This window comes from Panthera onca, chromosome A3, assembly GCF_046562875.1.
Source record: "Panthera onca isolate mPanOnc1 chromosome A3, mPanOnc1 haplotype 2, whole genome shotgun sequence".
NCBI lineage: Eukaryota > Metazoa > Chordata > Mammalia > Carnivora > Felidae > Panthera > Panthera onca.
Window position 1 is genome coordinate 34512796 of NC_138341.1, and position 27368 is coordinate 34540163.

General features: G+C 47.6%; 1 long non-coding RNA gene across 1 annotated transcript in view; it reads right to left on the bottom strand.

Annotated features, from left to right (window-relative positions):
- The window catches only part of LOC132691764 (uncharacterized), a 156600-nt gene that overhangs the window by 124114 nt on the left and 5118 nt on the right, over window positions 1-27368 (bottom strand). Inside the window, exon 2 of the long non-coding RNA XR_014137404.1 lies at window positions 2215-2362. This is a non-coding gene — a long non-coding RNA (uncharacterized LOC132691764). The remainder of the gene's footprint in view (window positions 1-2214; window positions 2363-27368) is intronic.

The window sequence follows — 27368 nt, forward strand, 5'->3', positions numbered from 1 at the left end:
TTCCACGGTCCTACCCCAGCTGCCTGGGGTAGACAGGAAGACAGACAAACATCAGGGCCCCCTGCCTCTACCTGCCCTCCTGCCTTCACAAGAGCCAAAATAGATACACCCCAACATTGGGTTTTACCAGGCTTCAGTGGAGGCTACTGTGGAGTTCATATGTGACATCTCTCAACACCAAACACTCTAGGCAGGGGGGAGGGGTTGGTGGGGAAGGCCTTATCGTATTCAGCCCAAAATTTCATAGCAGGACCAAGGGTTTGGTCCCAATGAGCATGGAAATTCAGGTGTGGCATAATCCTCAGACAGCCCCACGGATGAGCTTCCAAGAGTTGAGCAAAGCGACTGACCCAGCCCTAATCCCAAATACCAACAGCAAACCACATCCTAACCCAAACCCTTTCAGACCCTTATCCTCTTTGCTAACTCCACAACCATCTGAATTCCAGCCCAGTACTCATCTAACCCTATGCTAATACCAAATAAAATAACAAAATAACCTATACATTTACCTCCAATCAATCCTGTACTGCCTTCAGCCCTAACTTTGACTCCAATTCCAACCTTACCCTAGGTCAAAGCAAAGGAATGGTCTCTGGAGAGAAAATCACCACTGCTCCACAATCTGGAGGCCTTGACCGACAGCTGTCTACAATTTGTAACTTGAAATGTGTCTTGAACAACTGTCCTCCGGGTTTAAAACCTGATAGGAGACTATTGCCATTATTAAAGGATTTAATGCCCAGAAATCTATTTGGAAAGAATCAGACCTTAGAAATCCATAGCTGAGAAATAGAGGCATTTTAGTTATTTCCTCTGCAAACAGCAGACTGGGATAAAAATTCTTCTTTCCCAAACCTTGGGCTGCCAGGAGTCATCGGGAAATGGGATTATCTTCAATTTATAAATGTTGAATAACTGCCAGCTTCTAAGGAGAGAGGAGATAAGTAGAAGGGTCCAAAAGAGAAACTAGATTTTTTTTAAAGAGACCCCAGCACGTTTCGTTCTGACTTAGTGTCTGGCCTTCTCCCCACCCTGGAAGCCTGGTTAGGGGTGCCCAGCCCATGGCCCAGAGGCTAAGAGCCTGAATGAGGGGCAGGGAAGGTGGGGTTTCAGAGCATGAGGCCCGAGCTAAGTCCCAGAGTTGTGTTCTGTAGAAGAAGGCAGAGGTCAGTCTGGAAATGTGATTCCAAAGTGGGCTGTCAATCAGGGAAATAAGACAAATAACTGAGACTGAGACACAAAGCCCAGGGGCGGGATGGCTGGAGCGGGGAAGGCCAGAAAGAGAAACTGCAGGTTGGGGCAGGCCAGTTGGGGGATGGGGGAGGCAGTCTGGAGAAATTCCAGGATCCAGGTGCCAGTACCCCACCCAAGCAGGTTTTACACCCTAACAGCACAAGTTTGCATGGAAAAGCCAGATTCCTTTTTTAATCACACTTTTTGTTCCCCCGACAAAATTGGAAAATATTTAGCAAGTCTAAAAAAGTTTCTAGAAGTGAATTAAAATTCACTACAACCCCTTGGGTTACGGTCATTTAAAGGGGCAATGTGACTAGCACTTCATCATTTCAAGAATTTGTCCTCTTACCTTCCAGGCTTAGTTGCTAACATCTAGAAGAAAACAACTTCTGTTCTCTTTCTTCATCCAAGAGGACAAGACCTCCTGACCAGAAATCAAGGCACAGCAGAGGCTGACTGAGCAGATGCTATTCCCTGCACTGGAAGGGAGGTGGGGGTCCGTTCAGAAGATGCGTGCTGGTTGTCTCCCGCGTGGCGGCGCTGTGCTGGCCCCGGGGTTACAGCCTGGCACATACCACCCCTTCTCTGGGCACTTCCACCTCCTGCAAAGGCTACCGATGGTCCCCAGGCCAGCTTCCTCTGTGTATCACTGACACACCCCTGTGTGCACCCACTCCCATACTCCCACACCACAGCATCGCACAGGTGCCTGCACCCTCGCAAATACATTCGCGGACGCACACAATCACTCACACCGATGTCCTCGCTTGCACGCTCACATCACAGCGACATACACTGACACGCTCAAGGACTACACACGCACGCGCATGCCCTCGGACACACTCTCACACATGCCGTCACTGATGAGCACACACTAGGCAGTCACCTGCTCCTTCTTTTGTGCTCCCTTGTCCCCTGGAGAAAAGTCAGCAGGTGGCATTTAATATAATTAATTATATAATGTCACTCACCCACCTCTCTCAGCCTGGATGCTTCCTAAGTTCACTCCGGTAAAGCCCACCTTCCTGCACAGTGCCTGGCACATGGTAGGTGTCGACGGTGTTCACTGCATGAGCCATGACCCGCTCCTAGACACCCCCTCTCTCTCAGGCTGGAGTTACAGCTGGGAAAACAAAATCCGAGGGAGCTCGTCAGAAAACTGGCAGGTGCTACAGCAAGTGTCTCCCAGCTCAGCTCTCCCCTGTGCCCCTTCTAGGGTAGACACAGGCAGACAGCACCCACCCAGCGAGCCTTCCCTGCTCCTGCCACCCCTCCAGGTGACATCACCACAGGTCCCACCCTCGGCCTCAAGGAGCCGGAAATGGGGTTCCTCGGCCCTCGGAAAGTTGACCAATGCCGGGAAAGAGGGATGTACTCACCAGTTGCATGCAGGACTCTGGATAAACCTGAATGGTTGAGAAACTCAGAAGTGAAGAGAGCTGGGGCAGGACAGGATGAGACGGGACAGGGTGGGTCCTGGAGCACTGCAGGGTGGGTCCTGCAATATTTGGGAGAGCAGACAGAAAAGGCGCCTCAGGAGAGGCAGACCAAAGCCTCACACAGTCACCTTGCCCTTTCTCTTGCTCAGTCAGCAACAGACCACAACCAGGGCCCAGACTGGATACCAAACTAACAGCACAGGCTCCCATCCCTATCCCTATCATGATGGCCATACCATACTAGCAGTAGGATAGTCCGTTCTACACACACGCACACACACACACACACACACACACACACAGCCTGCAGAGCTAAGGCAGGTCCAGGATACGGACCTTGGCCTGGCAGTGGGGGATCAGGGCTCAGAGTGGGGGAGAAGGTGGGCTGGGGTAGGGCTGTAGCCGCTTTCTGTGGTCAGAGCTGCAACTCTGAGCTCCTAAAAAGAGCCTCAAGTTTGGGGAAGGAGAGAAGATTTGGGGGATGGGGAGAGGGCATCTCTGATCAGATTTGGCCATTATCACACATCCCTGATGCTGTGCCCCATCGTGGGACTCCCCCCACCCCTCCCGGGGCCCCCATCGCACAAGCACAACCCTGGAGAGCAGGCTCCAAACACCCCTCGGTGAGGGGCTCAAGGATGGGGGGAACCAGGACACGCTCTCCTCCTCACCCCACAAATACCCAATCTCCCTTTTGCCTTCTACAGGGCCAGCGTCAGGCATGACCTTTGCTCCTTGGTGCCGCCTCCTTCACCACCCACCGCCAACCTGCTCGCCACCTTGGGACCATTAGCATTTTTAAGGTTCTTATTCCCATACACATCCTGCCCTGGGATTGTCTCTTCCTCGAGGTATTAGCACCTTCCACTTGCCTTTTATCACCCCAGCCCCGCCTGCCAGGGGTCAGCCTTCAATCCACAAGCGTCTGGGGAAGAGCCAGGAAGCCTGCTCACACTCCTTTCACAGTTCATCCCTTTCCGTCGGAGGCATGTCCTGAGGTCCCGAGCCCCCTCCCACCTTCTCTCCCTTCCCCCCCACGAGAGGTGTTCCCATAATCAGTAGGCATCAGTCGGCTCTAATCAACCCCCTGTTTTGACTATTTTAGCAGCAATAAAAGGGCCATAAAGAGAAAGTCAGTGGGCCCTCTAGGAGCATGGATCTCCTTTGCTGTGATATAATGAAAAACACCAAGTGCTTCCTCAGAGCCCTAAGTGACAGCGTGGCAAGCAAAGCTATTGGAGGAAGCCTAATTATGCTATAAATTAAAGGCCTTTTTTTTTTTTTACCCAACATTATGACCTTTAATAAGATTGTTTTTACAACCGGCTGTCAATAAATCATGCAGGAGCACCAGTAAGAAGCATTCTCCGAGAACTTCTGCGAATTTCATTAGCTGCAGTTTATTTGGTTTTGGCGAGCTATGATGTTTTTTAAATCTCAAATTAAAGGCTCTGAACCATAAAAGCTAATTCAGAAAAGTTCCTGTTTCAGCCTCTGAAAACAAGCTTCCCTAATTGCAGAAATTAGCTGAGATGTGGCCAGGCCAGGAGGTCATTAGCTGGGAAGCAATGACAAGTGGCTGGGACTTCACCAGGCCCAGCGGCCACGAGCCCCCTAAAAACCTAAAGGTGCCAGTCCCAGGGGACAGCTGGCGCAACAGTGGCCGGCTCTGGGAGGTCCTCGTCCTGAGGACTACTGATGTCAAAAGGGACGGGCCAGCTCAGCTACTGGGGCAGGAACGGCCCCAGCCAGTGTCCTTAGGCCAACAGATTGGGAATCCACAAAGCCATTTAACCCGCCGCTCAGAACTCCCCACCCGAGCTTTCTTGACTTCAGTTCTTATCCTCCTCAGAACACAAACATTGGCTGTATCAGTGTTATAATCTTCCTGAAAGATATATAAGGAGAATATATAAAGAATAGGACATATATGTGGCAAATTCAGAGGCATCGCCATGACAAAGGAGTGCACACAGTCAGCAGAAACATGGCCAACGGTGTGAGGTCTGCTGCCCACCTCTTAAGAAAGCAGGTGAACCTGCTATATGCCACACGCAGCTGGTGCCTGAGTACAGACTTACATCAGAAAGCCTGTGTTTAAATTCCAGCCCTGCTATGAATTATGGAACCTTGTGTGGCATGCACAATTAAGATTGTGAAGCCAGACAGACCTTGTTCAAATACTGGCTTCAGGACTTGCTAGCCAAGTGACCTTAGGCAAAGTATGTCATCTTTCTGGGTCTCAGTTTCCTCCTCTATAAAATGGGGATAGTCTCAGTAGTCTCCCCAGAGCATTGTTTTGAGCAAGACGAAGCAGAGGCAGAGACAGGGCTGCTGTCTATTGGCTCTCAATAAACACCAGCTGGTGACAATGGTAGTAAGAAGGACAACAGCATTTCCTCCTGGGTCTCAGCTTCACCCCCTACAAAAAGGGGGCTGGATCTGAAGGATTTCTAAGGCCACTTCCATCATGGAGTGGAAGTGATTCGAAGAGATGTAAACTCTCCTGCTTAAACCCTTCAAAGACTTCCCATTACCCACAGAATGAAGTCTAAGCTCCTCAGAAAGAGCCCGTATGCTTGGATCCCTGCTGCCCACTCCACCCCTCCCCCCCACTCCACTGGACCTCTCCTGCCAATCACTGTCCCAGAGTTCAAGAGAATTTGATGCGCAATAGCCCCTGCCTCTGGGCTCAGGTACACGGTCTCCTCTCTGCCTAGAATCCCCCCTGGAGCCTCTTCACCTGGCTAAGACCTTCTCCCAGACCCCCAAAGTCACTTCTCCCAGGAAGCTCCTTACCCTCAGCCCTCCCCACCCCCATTCCCACAGGATCTACTTGTAACACCTGCTACTTCTATCAGAGACCCCATCACCCCACACTGATGGTTTTGTCCAACCCGCACCCTCACCTAAGTAGGCAGCAAAGACCATATTGATTTGGGTCCCCAAATCCCAAAACCATCCTTGGCATATGATATGCCCTTAAAATATTTGTCAAAGGAACGTTCATGAAATAGCATTCAAGGACAGAAATCTAGCAAAAACGGTATGCAGAAATAGATGAAGTTATTTTGTCAACAGATATTTGAGTTGTAACTAGGAGTTAGGTTTTTTTAATCTTAATGAAGTAATTATACTGAAGATCGTCAGAAAACGAAACTTTAATACCTCTTCCCGTAGTCTTACCATCTGTTCATCATCTCTCTTTTCTCAGAGAACGAGGAGGGGAGACGGAGTCGAGATGAGACCTCATAGGGTGAGGCTGGGTCCGAAAGGATCGCCTTTGAGAACCAGGAGACACAGAGGCCATGCCCTGGGTGGGTTCCATTCTCCTCGCCCCCAACTCTTTTCCTCCACACTCCCCAACCTGCCCAACTTCCACAGCCCAGGATTCCTTTCTCCTAGGGGAGAAACATCAGTGGTTCTAAAATTTCCGAATGAAAACCATCCGTGAAGTCGTGCGTGGGAAATGAAATGCCAGCACAAGGGCGTCAGTGACTGTGGAGAAATCATGGCATCTACACTCACCTGGGCTTCCTTCGGTCTGCCTCATTAATCAGCTCCCCAGGTCATCGGGGTGTCTTGCCTCAGGCTCACAGGTCTGGTTTTTGTATAATACACATTTCCCCCAGTTTTTATTTCATCTGCTTTTTTCAAGCAGCCTTTCCATTATTTCTGAACATTTGAGTTAAAAAAATGTAAATTACAGACGCCTGTGGATTGACGTAATGTGAAAAGAAGGCGGCTGTTTCCCCTCCCTCCAAACAGGGACCATGGTTTTTAAAACTAATAAACCCCTTAAACCTCATGAAGCCCACTTCAACCTTTTTAAATGGCTATTTTCAGAAAGGAAAAGGAAAAAAGAAGAAGCCAGGGAACATGTTTGGGGCAATGCCTTGGCAGGAGGGGGAATGACCCCTGCCAGGGCAGATGGCATCTGTCCCCTCTCTCAGGTCCAAGGTGGCAGCCCATGAAGAATCTGGGAGGGGAAAGCCTCCCACTCGTGGAAGAGCCTTGGAAGTCCTCATAGAAAGGAGAGACTGAACGGACAGATGCAGGAGACAGGAACTTCATGGTACAGAGAGGCTCTGGAGAAGGTGGAAGCAGAGGGATTGAGAGGGACATAGGAGGGATCAGTTTTGATACCCAAGTTGGGATAGTGAGTGGGAGGGCACTGGGAGGAGCAAAGGGTGAGGAAGGTGGCCTGGCCGGGAAGGAAAGTCAACAGGATCTGCCTTTTCTAGAAACAGGAATTGAATGTGGAGGAGACTATGAAGCTGGGAATCATGGGTGGAGCAGAGATCAGAAATAGCTCTAGGGAGACAGCAAAAGCCACCTTTAAAAACTGATCCAACCTCTAATGTGTGCAAGACTCTCCTATTTTTGCCACTCAGTGAGGGTCCCACTCAGTAACCACTAGAGACGGAGTCAAGGGTCACTTACCTTACCCCAGAGGACTCTGGCTGACTGTCTACTCAGGCATTGGGTCCTGCTCTGCCCGTAGCCCTGAATCAAATGCTTGGCAGAGAAACACACAGAAGGCATCCAGCAACATTCATAGAATGAATGAATGAGCTAACACACGAATGGACCAATGAATGGGTGAAATGACCATCTTCGAAGTAACTGTAATCCTTCTGGAAAGAAGTACAGGTGCCTCTCTTCCAAGCGTACCAAAAGTATGCCCCAGAACAAGCCTACCATGTACAGCTGCACAGGTACTAGGGATCCAAATCAAAAATTTCCCTCCCAAAGTGACCTCTCATTCAGAAAGCAAAAGTTCCTAGGAACAGCTGAGAAGTTTCTCTCTTGCTTTTTCTGTCTCTTCTAGGTTCAACAGGTTGGAATTTCAAAATCAGAGAAGGACCAGCAAAGTTGATCTGAAAGTGCCCCAGGGAGAGGCTGGTGTGAGCCACTCTGCATTTGCCACATGGGCTGATGATCCTCCCCAGCTTCCTGAGGGATGGCATCAGCTCTTACAATTTCTGACGGTGAAACGGGTCTTTGGAGTTTCTGGATTTGCCTCCCAGACTCAAGGAGATTCCCGGCAAATCCTCTATTTACACTTGTAAATAGAAGTGTTTCGCTTCGATTCTGGTTTGGTTTGGAAAGAATTTCTCTAATGCTTCCACCTCCCGAACCATCCATCGAGTAGGCTTTAAAAGTATCACGCTTAGCCCTTCCCTACCACACCCACACCAGAGGGCACGGCTAGGGTCCTCCAGGGGGAAATGCTTCTGCACCCTAGGTCCCTGGGATTCATGCCTCCTTCTCAGCAGTTGCAGTGGAGGGGCTAGATGAAGGGGAGATCACCCTTCGAATCAGCCAATGTCCCTTCCTCAACTGAAGTCAAGGAGATGTGAATGGGTTGCCAGTCGAAAGGCAAATGTAAGTGTCCCCCACGATTTGAGCTGGATGAGGGAAGCACACACTTCATCACTGTCATTCTACTCTGGCTTATAATTTAGGGAGCAGAGGATACGTTCTCATGGAGCTCAAAATCTTGAGCTACAACTCTTCAAGCTAAAAGTACAATCACTTAAAAAAAAAAATACGACTGCTTATCAACTTTATGCACCTCCTATTTAGATGTGAAAAATGCTCCAGAGGGAAGTTTCATGAGCAAAGGCCAGAATTTACTGCGTATTTCCCACAAATAGGGCTCACTGGTTTGTTCTGCGAGAAAGAAAACCCAGAGGACCCACCCAGCAGGCCTCTCGGGCAAAACAGAATCTAAGCCAGATTAAAAAATCCACTTCAGGACTTTTTTATTGCTGGGGTGGGTTGGAGAACTGTCAATGGGCAGGAAAATAGCACATCTGGAATGTGGCTCTGTCCCCTTGATGGCTGGTATAACTCAACTTGTATGTCAGATCTTTTTTTGTTTTTTCTTTCTTTCTTTCTTTCTTTTTTTTTTTTTTTTTTTTTTTTAATGGCCAAGATTTATCTGGCTTCTATTCATTTTTTAAGTCCAGGGTGAATACGATGGTTGAATTCTATACGTTTACATTTGTGTAAATTAAAAGTCGTATTTCACTACCGGGCTGGTCTCTTACTTGTCTTCAAGGTGAAAATGGCAAAACTAAGCACTATGATCCAAGGCACTGATTACCCTTCTCACCCAGAAGATACTAAAAGAGAAAGATCTTGTGATTTTCTTCACTAAAGCTATATCCCCTTTGTGCCTTTATAAAATCTGGTTCTGGAAAAGTTGGCGCCAAGATGCTCAAACTGAAAGTAGAATTTTGGATTAATTTAGTCAGTCATGTTCTGACTGTGGCAACAAGAGGCTATTATAGGCCTTTTTTGCAGCAAGCAAATTGGTTTGTAAAGTTGATAGAGCCATTTTAACTCCTAAAGGGATTTGAGAGGAAAGTGAGCGGACCCTTCTGGAGACAGTGGTCTATTGCTTTTTCGTCCAGGGGCTGATATCAGTTTTGACCATAAGGGAATGCCTTTTTCATGGAAGTCCACACTTGGCATTTGCTCTTAAGTTAAAAGCAAGAGCAATGTAATAAACGTTTGGTAACAACCCCCCACATACTTAGATTTATTGGCTAGTTAAATCTTTAATGGTTAAAGTTAAAAACCTTTTATTTCAATGGCCTGGGGATTTGCACAGCTGGAAAGTTGCATTTTAATATATTCAAATTGGAATAGAAAAGCCAAAATTGAACAGGACATTGACTGTGTTTCTTGGATACTCCCAAACTGGTAGTAAGCAGATGGCAGGCATGGCCTTGCTGTAGGTCTACCCTCCTCACCCCAAGCCAAGCCTGAAGGGGAAAGAAGAGAGGGGAGAAGGAGGCATGCGCTGCAGAGACCCGTGGGGCGGGCTCCCTTCCTACCTTCACTCACCTGCTTCACTCACCTTGTTCTCCACCCAAGTAGTTGAGAAATCACAGAGCATCTATTCTCTGGCTCTGCCACCCAAGTGACCCATATTGGTTGGGTCATGCCCTACCAGTTTTGCCCTTCTGGAAACTCAGCTGGTGGCATGCGAAAGCAGTGGCAAAGGGACTGGGGCACCTGAGTTGATGGGGGTTGATAACATGATGAAGGGAGATGGGGGAGAATGGACTGTCAAGGCATAAGGACAGTACAGCGTCTGAGAGGTGAAAGTGATGGCAGGGACAGGGGGTGGTGCTGGTGACATTTAACCAAAGGAGGGAATTTCAAATTGCTTTCCATGAATTATCTCATGGATTCTGCAATTTGGTACTATTTTACTCTCCTTTTACAGATAAGGAAACTGAGGTATACAGAGGCTGTCCGAGGGAGGGGCGCCTGGCTGGCTCAGTCAGTAGAACATGCAACTCTTGATCTCAAGGCTGTGAGTTCAAGCCTTGAACTCTCTTGAGTGTAGAGAGTACTTAAAAATAAATAAAATTGTAAAAAAAAAAAAGAGGTTGTCCAAGTTCATGTTGTTAGAAAAAGGTGGAGCCAGGATTCAACACCAGGCAGTCTCACTCGAGAGCCTGCAACCCTAAAAGCCTGCAACCCTCAAAGAGTGAAGGACGGGGACGCCCAACGTCTTGGAAACTAAGGAGCATGAGTGTTACAATCACTAGTAAAGCAGAACCAGTAAGGATTATCTCTGCTGCTTTCGGGACACATGAAAATGAAGAAATCGTCATCCTCACGCACAACTCACAAATGTACACTGTCACTTCACCCGTCAGCTCTTCAGGTACCTTAACCCAGAGACAAAGACGTTCTGACAAAGAGGTTATGTGCTCATCTGCTGACTTCTTGGGCACTTGCTGCAGAGACACAGAGACATCATGGGACCAATGCTCTCACACAGGTGCACCACCAATCAGACTTACGTCTTCTGGCATCACATACTCACACACATTTGTGCATGCCACAGGGTATTCCTGGATGATCGCTTGGGACTCAGCGCTGCCATTATTTCTCAGATGACAGACTACCGTCTGTCCTGCTGACAGTGATCCACCTGGCCCACGGTGGGTCCTGAAGGACGAAGGATAAAGCATGCGGATCGCACTGCCAGGAATATAAGATGATCCAAAGGCCCCCAGGACAAAGTAGAAATAAATAGGACCATCTACCCACCACTTCCAATCCCCATCCCAAGAGCCCTGAGCTGTCACCTAGAGAAGAGTCAACCCAGCCTTTGCTAGTGACCTTTGTCAGGAGGAGGTTAAAGCTCGAACCCGGGACTTTAGTCACCAATAGTTATCTCAGCATCCAGGATGAAGGCTGAAGGCACGGGGGTCAGATCACTCTTCTTAAGTATACTTGATTGCTGGGTCCCAAGGAGAGAAGATTCTTGATGGAAAATGCCAGGCTCCCAGTGAATTTTCTAGTTCTGAAACACTAATATTTCTCATATGGAGGCTCACAGACGTTCACAGGGTTTTCAATTTCAAGGCCATTTTGGTTTTTTATGGGGTTTGATGTTCTCTGCACAAACATAGGTTTAATAATTGACAGAGTGCCAGGCTGCCCATTTTGGCACTTACAGGCCTGCCGTTCAGGACAGTGAAGCCACTCAGTTCATATGGCCCACAAAGCCACGACAGTCTACTGCCTGGCACAGAGACCTTGCCAATTGCAGGAAGTTGGGAAATAAAAGAAACGTTTCAAATAAAAAGATGTCAATTTAACAGCCAGGGACCTGGAAACAGATGTTCCTTGCATAGTCGGAGAGCCGCCCACCCGCCCGCCCATCCGTCCTCCGGGTTTTCAAAGTCACTTCTTGTCAGGTGCCCTGGTTAAGAGGGAGAATTAATGAGCTGTGCTCCATTTTACGGCTGCCGTCTGATGTGGGAGCCGTGCGCGGAGTGCTCCGCGGACAGGCCAGCCCGGCCCCCAGCCCTTCCTCCAGCAGCTCAGCTTGGATCAAAGCGGAGAGCAGCTCAGCTTTTATAGCAAAATGATTAAAACCACGTGGGGCTTGTTTCCTCACACGTGACCTCCCGTCAAAGTGCAGAGGGGGGAGCGGAGGAAAGGTGAACCCAGGGGTCTCCAGGCCGAAGGAAGGGTAGGACCCGGGAGGCAGACACCACAGAAAACGAGCACGGCCGTCTATATGCATGTGCACACACTCACAAATAATGCCTTTTCCCTGCAAGTTGAAACCTGGCCCCAGAATGAGCAGCCAGAGGACCTAATTAGCCCAGTTAGCTGGGAGCACTTAGCACCATAGATAGATAGATAGATAGATGATAGATAGATGATAGATAGATAGATAGATAGATAGATTCCTAGCTATCCAATTACTCCTAATCCTTGTTAGAAAGTACAACTGGATTGCACTGACAAAGTAAGTCTCAAATGTCCCTGCTGCATCTAGACAAAAAATTTCTCATCCATCCTTGGATGGATGCTTGTCTTTGGCAATTCCACTGCACCCGAACATCAGAACTCCCCTGTGGTAGGTAGCCCCCTTCTTATAGCTCAGTTGATTCCCCCACCCTGGTATTCATGTGTAATCTCCTCTTCAAGCGAGCAAGGACCGGATTTAGTGACTTGTCTCTAGCAAGCAGAATGAAGCCGAGGTAATGAGATGTCCCTTCCAAGATTATGTTATTAAAAGACGGTGGCTTCCTTCTTGGGCTCATTTACTCTGAAGGAAGCCAGCTGTCATGGTGTGAGCTGGGCTAGGAGGGGGCCCACATGGCAAAGCACTGAGAGAGACCTCTTACCAGCAGCCAGAGAGGAACTGAACCTTGCCAGCAGCCGCAAGACTGAGGTTAGAGGCAGACCCTCTCCCAGTCGAGTCTTGAGACTATGGCCCCGGTCGCCTTGATGGCAGCCATCTGAGACACCCTCAGCTGCACCTGAATCCTTGGCTCACAGAAACTAAGCGATAATAAATGACTATTGTTTTAAGCTGCTAAGTTTGGGCTAATTTGTTAGGCGCCTTAAATGACTAATACACCTACCTTGGCTCCTCCTCCACACCTGAAAATCACACGTCCTTCAATCTTGGCTCCTCCCTGAGATAATCCTGTGCAGCCAGGCGTAATTTACAGCAATCTTTACGTGGGGCTTCTACACCATCAGCCCCACTGCGGCCTTTAGCTCTCTGAGCTCATCCCAGTCACCCTGGCCTCCTTGTTGTGACTTGAATGCATCAGATATGCATCCACTTCAGGGCCTTTGCACTTCCCCAGGGCTTACCCTCCCTCCTCCTTAGAGTCTTTGTTCAAACATCACCTTCTCAGCTAGGCCTTTCTTGACTAATCTGCTTAAAAAGGAAATCTCTTGGGGCGCCTGAGTGGCTCAGTTGGTTAAGCGGCCGACTTCAGCTCAGGTCATGATCTCACGGTCCGTGAGTTCGAGCCCCGCGTCGGGCTCTGTGCTGACAGCTCAGAGCCTGGAGCCTGTTTCAGATTCTGTGTCTCCCTCTCTCTGACCACCCCCCCCCCCCATTCATGCTCTGTCTCTCTCTGTCTCAAAAACAAATAAATGTTAGAAAAAAAAAAATTAAAAAAAAAAAAGGAAATCTCTTCCACCCCACCCCCAGAGCTTCCTACCCACCCTCTTCCTGCTGAATTTTTGCCATAGTCTTTGCCATCATCTAGCATACTACATCTTATTAATTTTATTTCTTTTTTTTTTAACGTTTATTTATTTTTGAGACAGAGAGAGAGACAGAGCATGAACGGGGGAGGGGCAGAGAGAGAGGGAGACACAGAATCTGAAACAGGCTCCAGGCTCTGAGCAGTCAGCACAGAGCCTGACGCGGGGCTCGAACTCACGGACCGCGAGATCATGACCTGAGCCGAAGTCAGACGCCCAACCGACCGAGACACCCAGGCGCCCCAAACTAATTTTATTTCTTGTTCGACCCCTCTCTCCCCTAGACCAAAGGCAGGGATTTTTGGAATTTTTTTCTGTCTCGTTCTCCCCTTCATTCCCAGTGTCTAGAACCCTGCCTGGAACATTTTATAGGCATTCGATAAAGACTCACTGAATAAATGAGTGAATGGGATAGTTCTCCCATGTTCTTTAAGTTTATTTGTTTTGAGAGTGTGTGTGTGTGCAAGCACAGAGAAGGGGCAAAGAGAGGGGGGGAGAGAGAATCCCAAGCAGGTTCTGTGCTGTCATCTCAGAGCCCAACACAGGGCTTTAGCCCACGAACTGAACCATGAGATCATGACCTGAGCTGAAATCAAGAGTCAGGTGCTTAAGTGACTGAGCCACCCAGGCGCCCCCAGTTCTCCCATTTTCTAACCACCTACTACTGTCTCTTAAATACGTATTGTCATTAGTCCTCCTAACAACTCCACAAGGTTGACATTATTGTTTTTCATTTTACAGAACGTAAAACCTGAGGCCAGAGGATGCTGCATTATTCAAGGTCCTGCAGCTAATACGTGGGAGTACTAGGATTTGATCCTCCTAAATTCACTTCTCTACACTTCTTCCATGGCACTGGCTAACTGTTTACAGTTAACCAAGTGCTTTCCAAAGCAATGATCTCATCTAACCTTCACGATAACCCTGCGAAAAAGGCATTAAAATTATTATCTCCATGTTGACAGAGATGGAAATCGAAGCTCAGAGAGGTTAAGGCATCTGCCTTAACAGAGCAGAGCCAGCACAGAATTTCTCTGGCTCATTAAAAAGACATTGACTGAGCCACTTCTGGGTGCCAGACACCATGAATAATAGCACCGGGTCCCCCTCAAGGCCTCTGGCTCTCCACTGTCCCCAGTCCTGTGGGGCTCTGTGTTGGCCACTGCAGTGTGGTGAGTACGCACTCAGGGTAACCACAGATAGAAGATATTTGTAAATGTCAATTTGTGTTGTTCAGACATGGCCTGAAGGAGGCTGATCTGAAGGGAGACTGACAGGTGAACACTGAGGTCTTGGGGAAGGGAACCAGAAGAGATGACAGAGAAGCGGATTTTTCAAGATGGAGCCAGAAGATGCATTAAGCCAAAGGAGGTTGAGGTAGCTGAGCTTTTTAAAAATCCTCTTTTATCCTTATTCCTCATTCCCATCCCCCCACAGGGAGCCACGTTAAGGCATTTGGTGTATATGGATCTCTTGGTTCGTGCCTTTGCAAAATGCTTAGCTTTCTTTTCGGGCGTTCAGTCTTCCCCACCTAACGCAAATGTTGTACAGCTCCCTCTGCCTTTTACTCATCCGCTCAGCACTGTTTAAAGATCCATGCATGTTAGTGAGCGTACATCTAACCCCTTGCTTCTCACTGCGAGGTAATACTCCATGGCGTGTAGCTACCACCTCTTACTATCCACCTCCGCGAGGATGACCCCCACCATGGTAATACTGTCGCGCACGTCCCTGCCACACCCCGCCCGGGCCTGTGTGAGTGGACTGCTGGCACGTAGGGTAGAAACATCTTCATTCAGTAGCGCCCGCGTGCTGTCCTGATACACTTCTACCAGCATGGCACACACGTTCTTATACCTCATACCCCTCCCAGCACTTGGTGTCATCCAGCCTTCCAATTTCCACCAGCCCGATAGCTATGAAGTTTATATCTCATTATTTCTTTAATGCGCATTTCTCTGATTATTAATGAGCTCGAGCAACTCTTCATTTGCTTTTTGGCCTTTTAGGTTCTCTTGAGTGGACTAATCGGATCTTAAGTGGAAGGAGGGAGATTAGTCTACAAAACTGACCCAGATTCCTGGAAAAGGGGAAAGGGATGGGAGGTCTCCAGGCATAGGAACCACAGATGCGCAGGCAACACTTGGAACTGGAAAAGGCTTCCAGGTGAACAGTATGAGCCTCAGCCATGGGGTTTTCCTTGAAAACCATCTTTTTTTTTTTTTTTTTTTTTTTTAACGTTTTTTATTTATTTTTGAGACAGGGAGAGACAGAGCATGAACAGGGAAGGGTCAGAGAGAGGGAGACACAGAATCTGAAACAGGCTCCAGGCTCTGAGCTGTCAGCACAGAGCGCGACGCAGGGCTCGAACTCACGGACCGCGAGATCATGACTTGAGCCGAAGTCGGCCGCCCAACCAACTGAGCCACCCAGACGCCCCGAAAACCATCTTTTTACTTTCTCCAAAATACAGGACAGAACGTAGAAAACAGGCTGGCTCAGAAGGGGAGAATGGAGTTGGTCAGGAAGATAGAAGCTGAATTCAGTCAAAGCATATGTCCTGGAAACTTAAATTGGATTCTGCTAAAAGGAAGCATTTCTGTTATTTTAAAAGACACAATCAAGAGACTGAGAGGCAGTCCACGATGTGAGAAAAGATTTTTGCAGAATAAATATATGACAAAAAACTCAGATCCAGAATATATAAAGAACCTCTACAAACCAGTAAGAAAAAGACAAACTGCTCAATAGAAATATGGGCAAAAGACTTGAACAAGCTCTTCACAAAAGAGGCTATACAAATGGCCAACAACCATATGAAAATGTGCTCCGACTTCTTCAGGAATCAGAAACACAAAGTGGAACATCAATTTGAGTTACCACTATACACCCACTAGTGTGGCTAAAGTGGAAAAGAGAAGCCAAATGTTGGATGGAACACAAATTGGCATATCCTCTTTGGAAAGCTAGTCAACAATATCTTCTAAAGCTGCTCCTTGGGCATGTATAAACCCTTTGCTCAAAAATTCCATCCTACGTACATATCCAACAGAAATGCATTCTCCAAAATACACACACAATAGTGCTCATAGAGTCACTATCCATAACATACAACTGGAAACTACCCAAAGACCCCTCAACGATTGAATAGATAAGTAATTGTAGTATATTCACATAACGAAATAATACACAGCAACAAAAATTTAAACAATCAGGGCACTTGGGTGGCTCAGTTGGTTGAGCGTCCTACTCTTGATTTCAACTCAGGTCATGATCTCATGGTTTGTGAGTTTGAGCCCCACACTGGACTCTGCACTGACAACAAGGAGTCTGCTTGGGATTCTCTTTCTCCACCCCACTCTTCCCCTGCTCGCTCGCTCTCTCTCAAAATAAATAAACATTTTTTTAAGTTTAAAAAAATCTTTCATGGGTACCTGTTGCCTCGCTTTGGCACCATACTGACAAATCAGGCATAGGAGACACACAGGAGGGGGGAACTGGCAACAGGCTATGGAAACATCACATACAAGAACAGATGCTGGGGTGTCTGGGGCTTAGTCAGTTGGGCGTCAGACTTCAGCTCAGGTCATGATCTCACAGTCCATGAGTTCGAGCCCCGCATCAGACTCTCTGCTGACAGCTCAGAGCCTGGAGCCTGCTTCGGATTCTGAGTCTCCTCTCTCTCTCTGCCCCTCCCTGGCTCATGCTTGGTCTGTCTCTCTCTCAAAAATAAATAAAGATTAAAAAAATTCAAAAAAAAAAAAAAAAAGAACAGATGCTCACCCCGCCTTGCTTTGTGAGCAGAGTGCAAGTGAGTACACAGTCAGTGCGTACCTCATGAGATTTCAGAGAACAAGATAGGAGTGTCCTAAACGTGGGGAGGGCTCTACCAAGAACCAAGCGCTTTGTGTATTTTATCCCACTCGTGCCCCTCTGCAGCTGAGTGAACTGAGATCCTTAAAGGCAACATGAGTTGCCTGAGGCCATACTGCCTGTAAGTCCCAGAGCTAGATCTGGTCCTCGGGTCTCCTAGCTTAAGTTTCCTTCTCTCAGACCACATTACCAGCTTGATCTGAGCCACAGCAATCAGGGGAGCACCCCCCCCCCCCCCGCCACCAGGGAGGAACAAATTACACAGACGTTGAAGGATGGAGATGATTCATGAGAGCAGACAATGGAGGAAGCCAGAGCGTGTGCTATGGCAGGGAAATGCCAAGTCCAGGAACTTACAACCTTATCTGGAATTCAGCTTCCTACAGAGGAGCTGCTGGTGGTTCTCTCAGGAGACAGGCAGAAAGAATGACCAGGGGAGTGCAGCTGACCCACCCCTACCCCAGCCCTCGCTGTCTTGCCCCTTCTGTAAAGCCCTAGAAGTCTCTCTTCCCAAAGGCTCTCTGTGCCCCCAGATTTATTTTGCTTTCTTTCGCTAAATCAAACTTTATCAGACAGTTTTACTATCAGCCGTTAAACCAAAATGTGTTTGTGCAACAGTAAACACCTTGTTACTGCAGGGAAGGATTACATAAACAACAGTGGAGACGAGGCCTGACTCACTGTACCCAGGAGCCCATGGCCCTCAGTGGGGATGGAAGAGGGCAGACTGGAGGGCACTGCGGGGCACCTCGGAACCTGAGGGCAAGGGGAAGGGTCCGTACTCTGCTCTGGGGCATCTGCTTTCACCAGAATGGAATGGCTGGCAACCATTTCTCCAGTCAGAGGCTGACAGGCATGTCCTCTAGAGATCCCAGAAGGTACACGGACCCTCCCCAGAGCGCTGGGGGAGTAAGCAGACAGGGAGGGATGGCAGAAATGCTAGGCAGGAGGTGGGGGTGGTTGGTTTTGGATTAGAATCTCATGAGATGGGTCAGGCTGGGAGCTGGATAGGGGTGGAAATAGATGAAGGCCGGAAGGAGTCAAGAGAGGAGAGGGGGGAGGGCATGTTGTGGAGACAAGAGGGTAAGGAAGATCAGGGCAGTGGGGCCACCTGCTCGGGACTGAATTGTTGGCCAAGGAGTGGAGAGACAGGGGCCTCTTTTGGTGTGATGGAGGCACAGGTGTTTAAACCAGCCCTGGTTGAGTGGCAGACAGAGACACTGGGGTGTGTGCCCAGAGGCAGGGACCTGTGGGCAGAATAACCAGTGAGGCTGCCCCTCTCACAGGGTCTGCCCAAGGCCTTCCCTCCAGGTGCCCTTCTCCCTCTCCTCTGCACATTCAAGACCCTCTCTTCATGGCTGCTCGCCCAGCCAGAGTCATGTGGCATAGGCTGTCTAAGGGACATTAAGACTGGATCTAAGGAGGCCCCAAGTGCTGGATGGAACCCAAGGGAAAGTTGGAGAGAAGATGAACAAACAGTTTACAGGGTTTTTTTGACCCTACTAGACACCAAGCACCATTCTGGGAGCTTCTACACCACAGACACTACTTTGAGTCTTACACTCACATTCTGGGACAGAAATTATCTCCATATACCACATTGCCTGTTCACATTAATGACCTTATTCTTCTTATGCCACTACTACGAACAGTTATCATTTTATTGAGCACTCGCGATGTGGCCAGCATCCTGACCATATTTTTCCATTTAAACCTCCTATGTAGTTTATGAGACAGGCACCTTCATTATTCTTTTTTATAAATGGGGAAACCAAGACTCAAAAAGGTTGAGTTACTTGGCTGGGGTCACACACCTAGTAAATAGCCAAGTCAGAATCGGAGCCCAGAACTCTCTAATGCCAAAACCTGCGCTCTTCTTACCCAAATACGTGCTAAGGAAAGAGTCTGGAGGAAGGGGTAGCATGATGGGGGGCGGGGGTGGGAGGGAGTGCAAAAGGTGGCATACACGCAGAAGGGTTGGCCCGGGACACAAGGCACGTAGAGGCCTCTACTGAAGAAGAGAGAACGGTCATCCGCTTCACTCATAGCCCAAAGCAGTGGGGTGCTCCTGGGCTGGCATGACTCTAAGCTCCTTCCTCAGAGACTAGGATGTACTCTCAGGAGCCCTGGAAGCCTCTGGCCACTGCAGGCTCAGAGTCCTAGGCACCGTACCAGCTTCCTGAAGTCCTAGCCTGAGCTATTTGAACCATAGAGGCTGTATCTCCCACTTCCCTCCAAGGTCCAGATCTCAAGCATCCCCTCATCCCTTTCTTTTGGCCTTCTTTTTTTTTTTTTTTTTTAAGTTTATTTATTTATTTTGAGAGAGAGAGAGAGAGAGATCCAGGGAGTGGCAGGGAGAGAGGGAGAGAGAATCCCAAGCAGACTCCAAGCTGTCAGTGTAGAACTTGCCTGACTCGGGGCTCAAACTCATGAACCATGAGATCATGACCTGAGCTGAAACCAAGAGCCGGATGCTTAACGGACTGAGTCACCCAGGCGCCCCTTTCCTTTGGCCTTCTAAGCTATTCCACGGGTCCTTCATCTCCCCACCACCGTCCTACCTCATCCCTCTACCCCCTACCGCACACCGACCTATCTGCCAGGCCACAATCCTAGAGCCTGAGGCCACACAACAGAGACCTAACCCCTGAGGTTGGTGTCACTTCAGAGCCCTGGATCACTGGGGCTGTAAGTCTTCAAGTCACCACAGTCTTTCTGCCCAGGTCCTGAGTACACACAGGCCACTGACCTCACTGACAATCCTGTCCCTTCTAAGGAGACCAGGGAATCCAACAAGCTTGGATCCTGGGGTCTGGACCCGTGTCTAAGGCCACAAATCTCAGGACTCCACTTAGCAGAATCATAAGGTAGCATTCAAGGGGACAGGGCCAAGGTCCCATGCTTAGTTTAATGCCTTGGTATCACTGTCTTGAAATTCTTAATGTTTTGATTTTTTTTTTTTAAACAAGGAGCTCTGGATGTTGATTTTGCACTCAGCTCTGCAAATTGTAGAGCGAGTCCTGCCCAGCAGCACTAGTATTCCTATGGCCTGGACCCTCTTCTTGGGTTCCTTGGGCCAATTTCAGATGTAGGAAGCCTGGTGTGGGCAGGAGCCCCCCAAGCTGGACACTGCTAGCCTGGAAGGCAAATCAGGGCTGGCCCAGGGAAGGGCACAGATTGTTCTGTGGAGCTCTGGCATCTGGGGCTCCAGAGACAGCAGGAGGGGAGGAGAGAAGTTGTCATTTAGGGAAGAAGGTGAAAGAGAAGAGAGACGGGCTTCCAGAAGCTGCAGCCACGGGAGCCAGGAAAATGAAATAGTCAGAGGTCCGGAAGCTCATCTCCAGGAGTCCTGGAACCACAGCAGCATGGCCAGCTGCAGGCACAGGGTTCCAGGCAGCATGGCAGAGAGTTTAGGCACTTCGGCTCAGGGCTGGTGGTCAGGGTCCAAATCCTACTCTGCCACTCATTAGGTGGGATCCTGCCACATGCAAGCTGGGTTTCCTCATTTGTAAGATAAAAATAATACCTATTGTGCAGAGTAAAAATTAGAGACAATGTAAGTAAGGAACAATTTCTCAAATGTCTGCCACATGTTGGGCATTGTAACAGACATATGTCCCTTGGGAAGCCTCATTTAATTCTCAGTGTCAACCCATTAGGTGGATATTAAGGCTTCGAGAACAGATCGGTGTCCAGGGTGGCAAAGCAGGTGAGAAGCAGAGATGAGGTTTAAAGCCAGTTCTGTGGTTCTGTGAGCCTGGTGGGTGCTATCACCCCTCTCTGTCAGGCAGCATGGCACTGAGCTGGGGGAGTTGTGTGTGGGATCTGTCAGTAGGAAAAGTATTCCAAGAGTAGATGACATAAAGGAGGTTCTTCCACCAACTATCATTTAAAGTCCCTCTTTTGGAAAAAAAAAAAAAATTCCTTTTTCTAAAAGGAAAAGTATAATTAGAGATCATCTATGCTGTCTCCATGGAGCCCGCCCCACCTCCCCACCATCCGCCACCCTGTCTGAGACAGAATTGAATAGAGGCCGCCATCATGTCTGCAGTGAAGGATGCTGGGATGCCTGCCAGCGACCCAGTCTCTCCCATAATCCCATTGCACTTACTGGCTTTTTTTCTAATGCTTTATGGAAGTATAACTTACATAGTGAAAGTGCAAACTTCGTTAAGTACGTAGTGTGATGAGCATGATGAATTTTCACAAATCAAACACACCCAGGTAAACAACATCAAGAAACAAAATGTTCCCAGCATCCCAGAAACCCTTCTGCTGTGCCTTTGGAATACCTACCCCACCCCATCCCCCAAAGGCTAACTTCCAACATCACTGGTTAGTTTTACCTATTTTAAAACTTTATATAAACGGAATCAAACATCCTTTGTGCTGTCTGGCCTTTTTGCTCACTGTTATGTGTGTGTGAGTCACTTATTTTTTTCCAGGTACCTGATGGCAGTTCATTCATTCACATTGTTGTATAATATTCTTTGGTACAAACATGTCCTAGTCTACCTCTTCTTGGCGTTTAAGTAGTTTTCAATCACTTATAGGTTTTAAATGTCTTATGATTTTGAGTGGCTTTTAAAGGTCAGGCTCTCCAAAAAACTCTAAAAAGTAAGGTTATGTTTCATTACGGATGAATTTTGTTAAACAAGGATGGTGAAGATTTCTCTGGTGCGAAAGCATCACAATCGGTTTGTGTGATATTGTCACCTCCAGTAGGAGTCCTAGAGAAATAATCATTTAAAACATCACTTGGAACAAATACATGGGTGAATTCTACAGGCATTCCCTTGAATCTTCTCTTAGAACCATTTACAGTTTGAAGAAAAGTGTAGAGATTCATGTTAGTAAATTATTTTTTGAGAGAGGGGGACGAAAGAGCCTGATACCAGAAAAGTTTTGCATGAAATGTCCCTCACACAAAACAAGGACTGGGCAGACTCTTTCCATTGGCAAATGCTCGTCATTTCCGCCCCCCCAAATTAGGAGACACAAATGTGACTTGATAGCTGAAACAATTTCCCTCTCTTCTATTGCAATCATGAGAAGAGGGGGAGAGAGTGACATATATAAATGTAGTAAATTAGTAATTTCCCTTGCCATGAATTCCCCCACAAAGTTCTCAGTTGCCATAAATGAAGGTATTTATATTACTGAAAATGCCTGAGAACTCATTTGGCCCTATAATATCACTGAAACTGTAATGGCTACTCCAGATTTGTTTCTAACTAACTTTCCATTACAGGGGCTGACATTTTTAATTGCTAAAGAGCTGCACTGAAAATACTGAAAACAACGAGGAGTATTTGAAGATAAGGCTGGACTCATGCGCCCAGATGACACCAGGCTATGAGCAGGAGGAACCTGATTGTCCGATTACCTATGACTGTGGGCCAACTTCGACATTTCAAAAAAAAAAAAAAAAAAGAAAGAAAGAACATTTTCAAATACATTTTAAACTTCTTCAATTTATTAGGCAAAAAGATATTTTCCCCTCGTTTAAATCAACACTGTGTTTAAGTGTAAATTCAGTCTTCTGAGTGCTTGCCATTGGAAGGGCCTGAGCTACTTTTTAATTTTCTTTATTTAATTAAAAATATCCAAGGGGCACCTGGGTGGCTCAGTCGGTTAAGTGTCCGACTTCGGCTCAGGTCACGATCTCGTGGTTCATGAGTTCGAGTCCCACGTCAGGCTCTGTGCTGACAGCTCAGAACCTGGAGCCTGCTTCAGATTCTGTATCTCCTTCTCTCTCTGCCTTTCCCCCGCTCACACCCTCTCTCTCTCTCTTTCTCTCTCTTTCTCTCTCTCTCTCTCTCTGTCAAAAATAAATAAACATTAAAATTTTTTTAAATAATAATAATGTCCAAGATGTTACCATTGAGGGAAACTGGGTAAAAAGTACATGAGCCCTTGGATATTTTTCTGCAACTTCCTGTGAATCTATAATGATTTCAAAATTAAAGATTGAAATAATAATAATAGCATTAAAATAGTAAATGGCCCTGTTGGCTTGGAGTTGGATCCCTTTAAGCCTGCCTTTCAGGCATCATCTGAGTGCTCACAGGACATTTTGAAGCCATTGAGCTGGAAACCTTTCCTTTCCACGAGTTTGTTATCATTCCAGTGGGCAATATAGAAATATAGCCTCCAAAAAATGACTCTGGATTACAGACATTCGCAGCCATTCGAGACTTCAAGTTTGTAAAACGTCTAGTTTCCTTCCATTTGAAAATTTCTGAAGGGGGAAACGACCTTTTGGAAATTTTTCTCTCCAAAAGTGATTACAGTAAAAGCCCTGGTACACTTTGGTTCAATTTACATCTGGGAGTAGATATTTCTTTCCTTCCATAACTATGTTTATAACACAAGTTTGGAGTTTTGTTAACAAATGTTCACTTAGGCAGTCTGAGTTTGCAACTGGCAGGACAAAAACATTTCTGAATATTGAAAATTTGCTAAAAACTGTCGAAAACCGGTGCCATCTTTTTATTTAGGGGCCATTAGCAGGGGATAGCCAGGAGACCCCTCGGAGGCCCCCAGGTGACCCCTTCACTTCATTTGGTCCTACAGGAAAAGATTCTCAAGTGCCATCCATGCGCGAGGTGCTGGACCCACAGCCAGGAGCAGCAATTAGGTTGAGGGGCCATGTTCCGCTTCTGGCCCCCACCCTTCAGGCCAGAAGTCAGATGGTCTTCTGTCAGTCTCCCAACAGCAGATGCAGATCAGCAAAATTCACACAAGCAGCTATAAAAACAAGAGTTTCAATCTATAAGATGAACTTGGGATTGATGCCTCACACCCTCATCAGGGACCAGAAGACTTAACCCCCTGTCCCACACCACCACGTGGGTGTGCAAGTGCGAGGCAGTGGTTAAGAGTAAGGCATCTGAGAGAGATCCCAGCTTCCTGGGAGCAAAGCCTGGCTGTCACTACCTATGTGACGTTGGGCCAGTGCATTAACTTCTGTGGCCTCATTCTATCATCTGTAATGCCCAGATAATAACAGTTACCTGCATCATTAGTTGTTGGAAACATTAAATGAGATAATGCATATAAGGGCTCACAGGAACGTTCTCTGTTATTGTTCTCTGAGTGCTTAGGAAGTGTTCTCTATTAAGTCAAATTAATCCCCAGGAGGCTGCTTGGAGGGCCCAGAATCAGAACAAAGGGCAGTTGAGGCAATAGTTCCCCTTCACTCAGAAGATATCAGTGAAACACCCCTCGCCCCCAAAATAATGGACATTCTCTGGTCACAAGGCTGCTCTGCTCTTTACATTCTGTGTGTATCTCCCATGGGCCAGGCTGGAGAAGCTTGACACGTCTTGCTTTTCCAAACCCCTCTTTCTCCGTGAACAACCTCTTGTCTGCTGGCCCATTTTTTCCCTTCTGTTTAAAGTGCACTGAGATTGTTCTTCCCACAGTCCTGGCAGACATTATATCTCCACCCCACCCCCACCCAGCCCAGTGTTGATTCAATTAGAACCACTCTCCAAACTCCGGCTGGGGCGCCCAAGGTCAGAGCCCATGTGCAGAAATCACATTACCTTCCCTATGAATCACAACCCATCATTTCATATTGGTGTCAGCAAGATTTAAATCTTTCAATAACAACTACCCATGCATTTTACAGTTGTATAGTTCCTGCTTTCTTTTTTTTTTTTTTTTTAAAGCATAATTAAGTTTAGGGCACATGTAATTTTATTTTAGGTTCCATTACTTTATTTGCCTCTCACAATGGAAACTGTATATGTTTGCGTATTTTTTAAACATGACAGATAAACATGCTGAGGTAGCCCATGTTCACTCCTTTGATCTCAGTCTTCTTGCTTAGCTTGAAGTCAACTACTCCCATTTTGAACATGATGTTTTCAGATGACTGGCTTTGGAAACCTCCTGGCCTGGGCATGTAACTATTGACTTGACATTTCCCCTCCGGTTGCCAAAAGCACCTTACATTCAATATATCTAAGACTAAACTCATAATCTTACCTCCCACACTAGGCCTTCTTCCAGGGTCCCTCATCTGAATAACAGCACCTCCATCTACGTATCTGGACAGGCCTGGAACCTAGAATCCGTTCTTGATACCTCCTCTCCTTGTCTGCCATATGCAATTTATCTCAAGATTTCAGCTCCTGAACATCCCCTGAATCCATCCACTTCTCTCCATCTCAGATGCCTCAACCTGAACCAAAGCCACCTTTGCTTATGAGTTAGATTATAACAATAGCCTCTGGACTGGTCTCTCTGTGTTCCTTCCTGACTCTCTTATTGATGAAGGAAGCACATTCCGTTTTCCAGATTGTCTAGCCGTGATTTCCAACCGTGGTGCACATCAAAGCACCAAGCACCCTTGCTAAAATGCAGCATCCAACTGTGGAGATTCTAATTCATTAGGTGTGAGTATAATTCCAGAATCTGTATATGTAACAAGTACCCTCAAATGATTTTGATGTAGCTAGCCCGTCTGTGAATCGACATTTGGGGATCATTAGCTACAGCTCACCAGGGCCATACCTGGCCCATTTTAGAGATGACCAAATATGTCTCCGGCATAAGTCAGGGGATGAGTACCTCTCTGACAAGCATTTCTTGAGCCCCTACTGTGTGCCAAGCCGTTCAAGCACTAGGGATACAGGAGTGAATAACACGGACAAAAATCCCTGTCTTCATGGAGCTTACCTTTTGGTAGTAGTAGACCAACAAAAAGAAACGAATGAACAAAATATATGGAATGTTAGATAGCAGTCAGTGCTATGGAGGAAAATAAAGGAAGTTGAAGGATGCGGGGGGAATAGAGCTGTGGAGGGGGTGCAGGTTGTTGTTCAGAATAGGCTACTCAGGGATGGCCTCCCTGGGAAAGTGGCAACTGAGTAAATACCTGAAGGAGAAGAGGCAGATAAGCCACTCAGATAAGAGAAGAAGGGCTTTCCTAGATGAAGTCTAAAAGGAGCAAACAAGGCTTGCTGTTCTAGCATCCTTCAGAGGAAGGATATTCTCTGCAGAGTACATACTCAGCTTCTAGTCCTCAGCTCCAAACTGGGGAAGATATTCCCAATAAAATGTGGCATTCTTCACCTCACTGTCATTGCTCAAGTATCCCCTCTGCCTGAAAACCTCTCCGGACCCCTCAGCTTTGAAGGCTTACCAGTTCAGCCCTTTTATGCTCCACTATATCTGAACATCCTTCTATCACGGCACCTAAGATACAGCACTGCCTTTGCTGGTTTTCATGCTTGTCTCCCCCATCTCCACGACCAGACTTCAGGCTGTGGAGCTTTATCTGTGACGATATCTTCAGTGCCTCGCAAAGAATCCGGCCAGAGTAGGTTCTTGACAAGTGTCAAGTGCAGAAAACAAAGAGGGAGGGGAGGAGGGAGGTGGAAGGAAGCAAGACCTAACTTCAGGTTAAACGCCAGGATGGGTATTACGCAGCGGGAGACGGACAGACCAGGATTTCTGCCAACCAGTCCTGTGGGGAGTAATGCCCTCATTCTCCTACCATCCCTCAGTGGCCTCTCTGGGATATTCCTTCAGGTGCAGATGAGTGATCATAAGATGTGGTAATCATATTAATAGCTGTCACCTGTCAGATGTGTGCTCTGCACCAGGCACGACACTAAGTCCTTTACATGCGTCACCGCATTACGTTGCTTAATCCTCATAACAGTCCTGTGCATTAGATACAGTTATTATCTCTACTTCACACGTAAGGCGTCCAGTGTCTTGCCCAAGGTTTCCCAGCTGGAATGAGTATTCAAACCCAGGGAGCGAGACACCAGAGCCCATACGCTTAACTTTTGTCCGAGTCAACTGAGCAGTAATTTGAAGGGAACCCAAGTTCTGGGCTGGGAAGCTGGGGAGAGCAAGTGGAAAAGAAGGGGGGAAGGACAGTTTGGGCCAGAAGAGAGGCCTGCGGTTGGAGAGAGAGGGTGAGTCTGCAGAGTAGACAGAGGTCCGGGGCTTCAGAACCCCCAGAGTCCCCTCAGAAGCTGAGGGGCTCTTTGGCAAAGCTCTATCCAGAGCAGAGGAAAGGAGGCTGAGAACCCCGGAGGCAATTTGGGGGGGAGGGTGGCTAGACTTGAAACTGGATTGAATGGGGATCTGGAAATCAGGAAGTTCTGAGGGGGGATACGTCTCTTGAGCTGGCCACAAATGAGCCTGCGGTTGTTCAGCCCACTGAAGCCTGCCCTGGGGAAGGTTATCAAGGCTGCCCAGTGGCCGGGGCCACGTTGGTGCACAGTTCCAGGGACATCA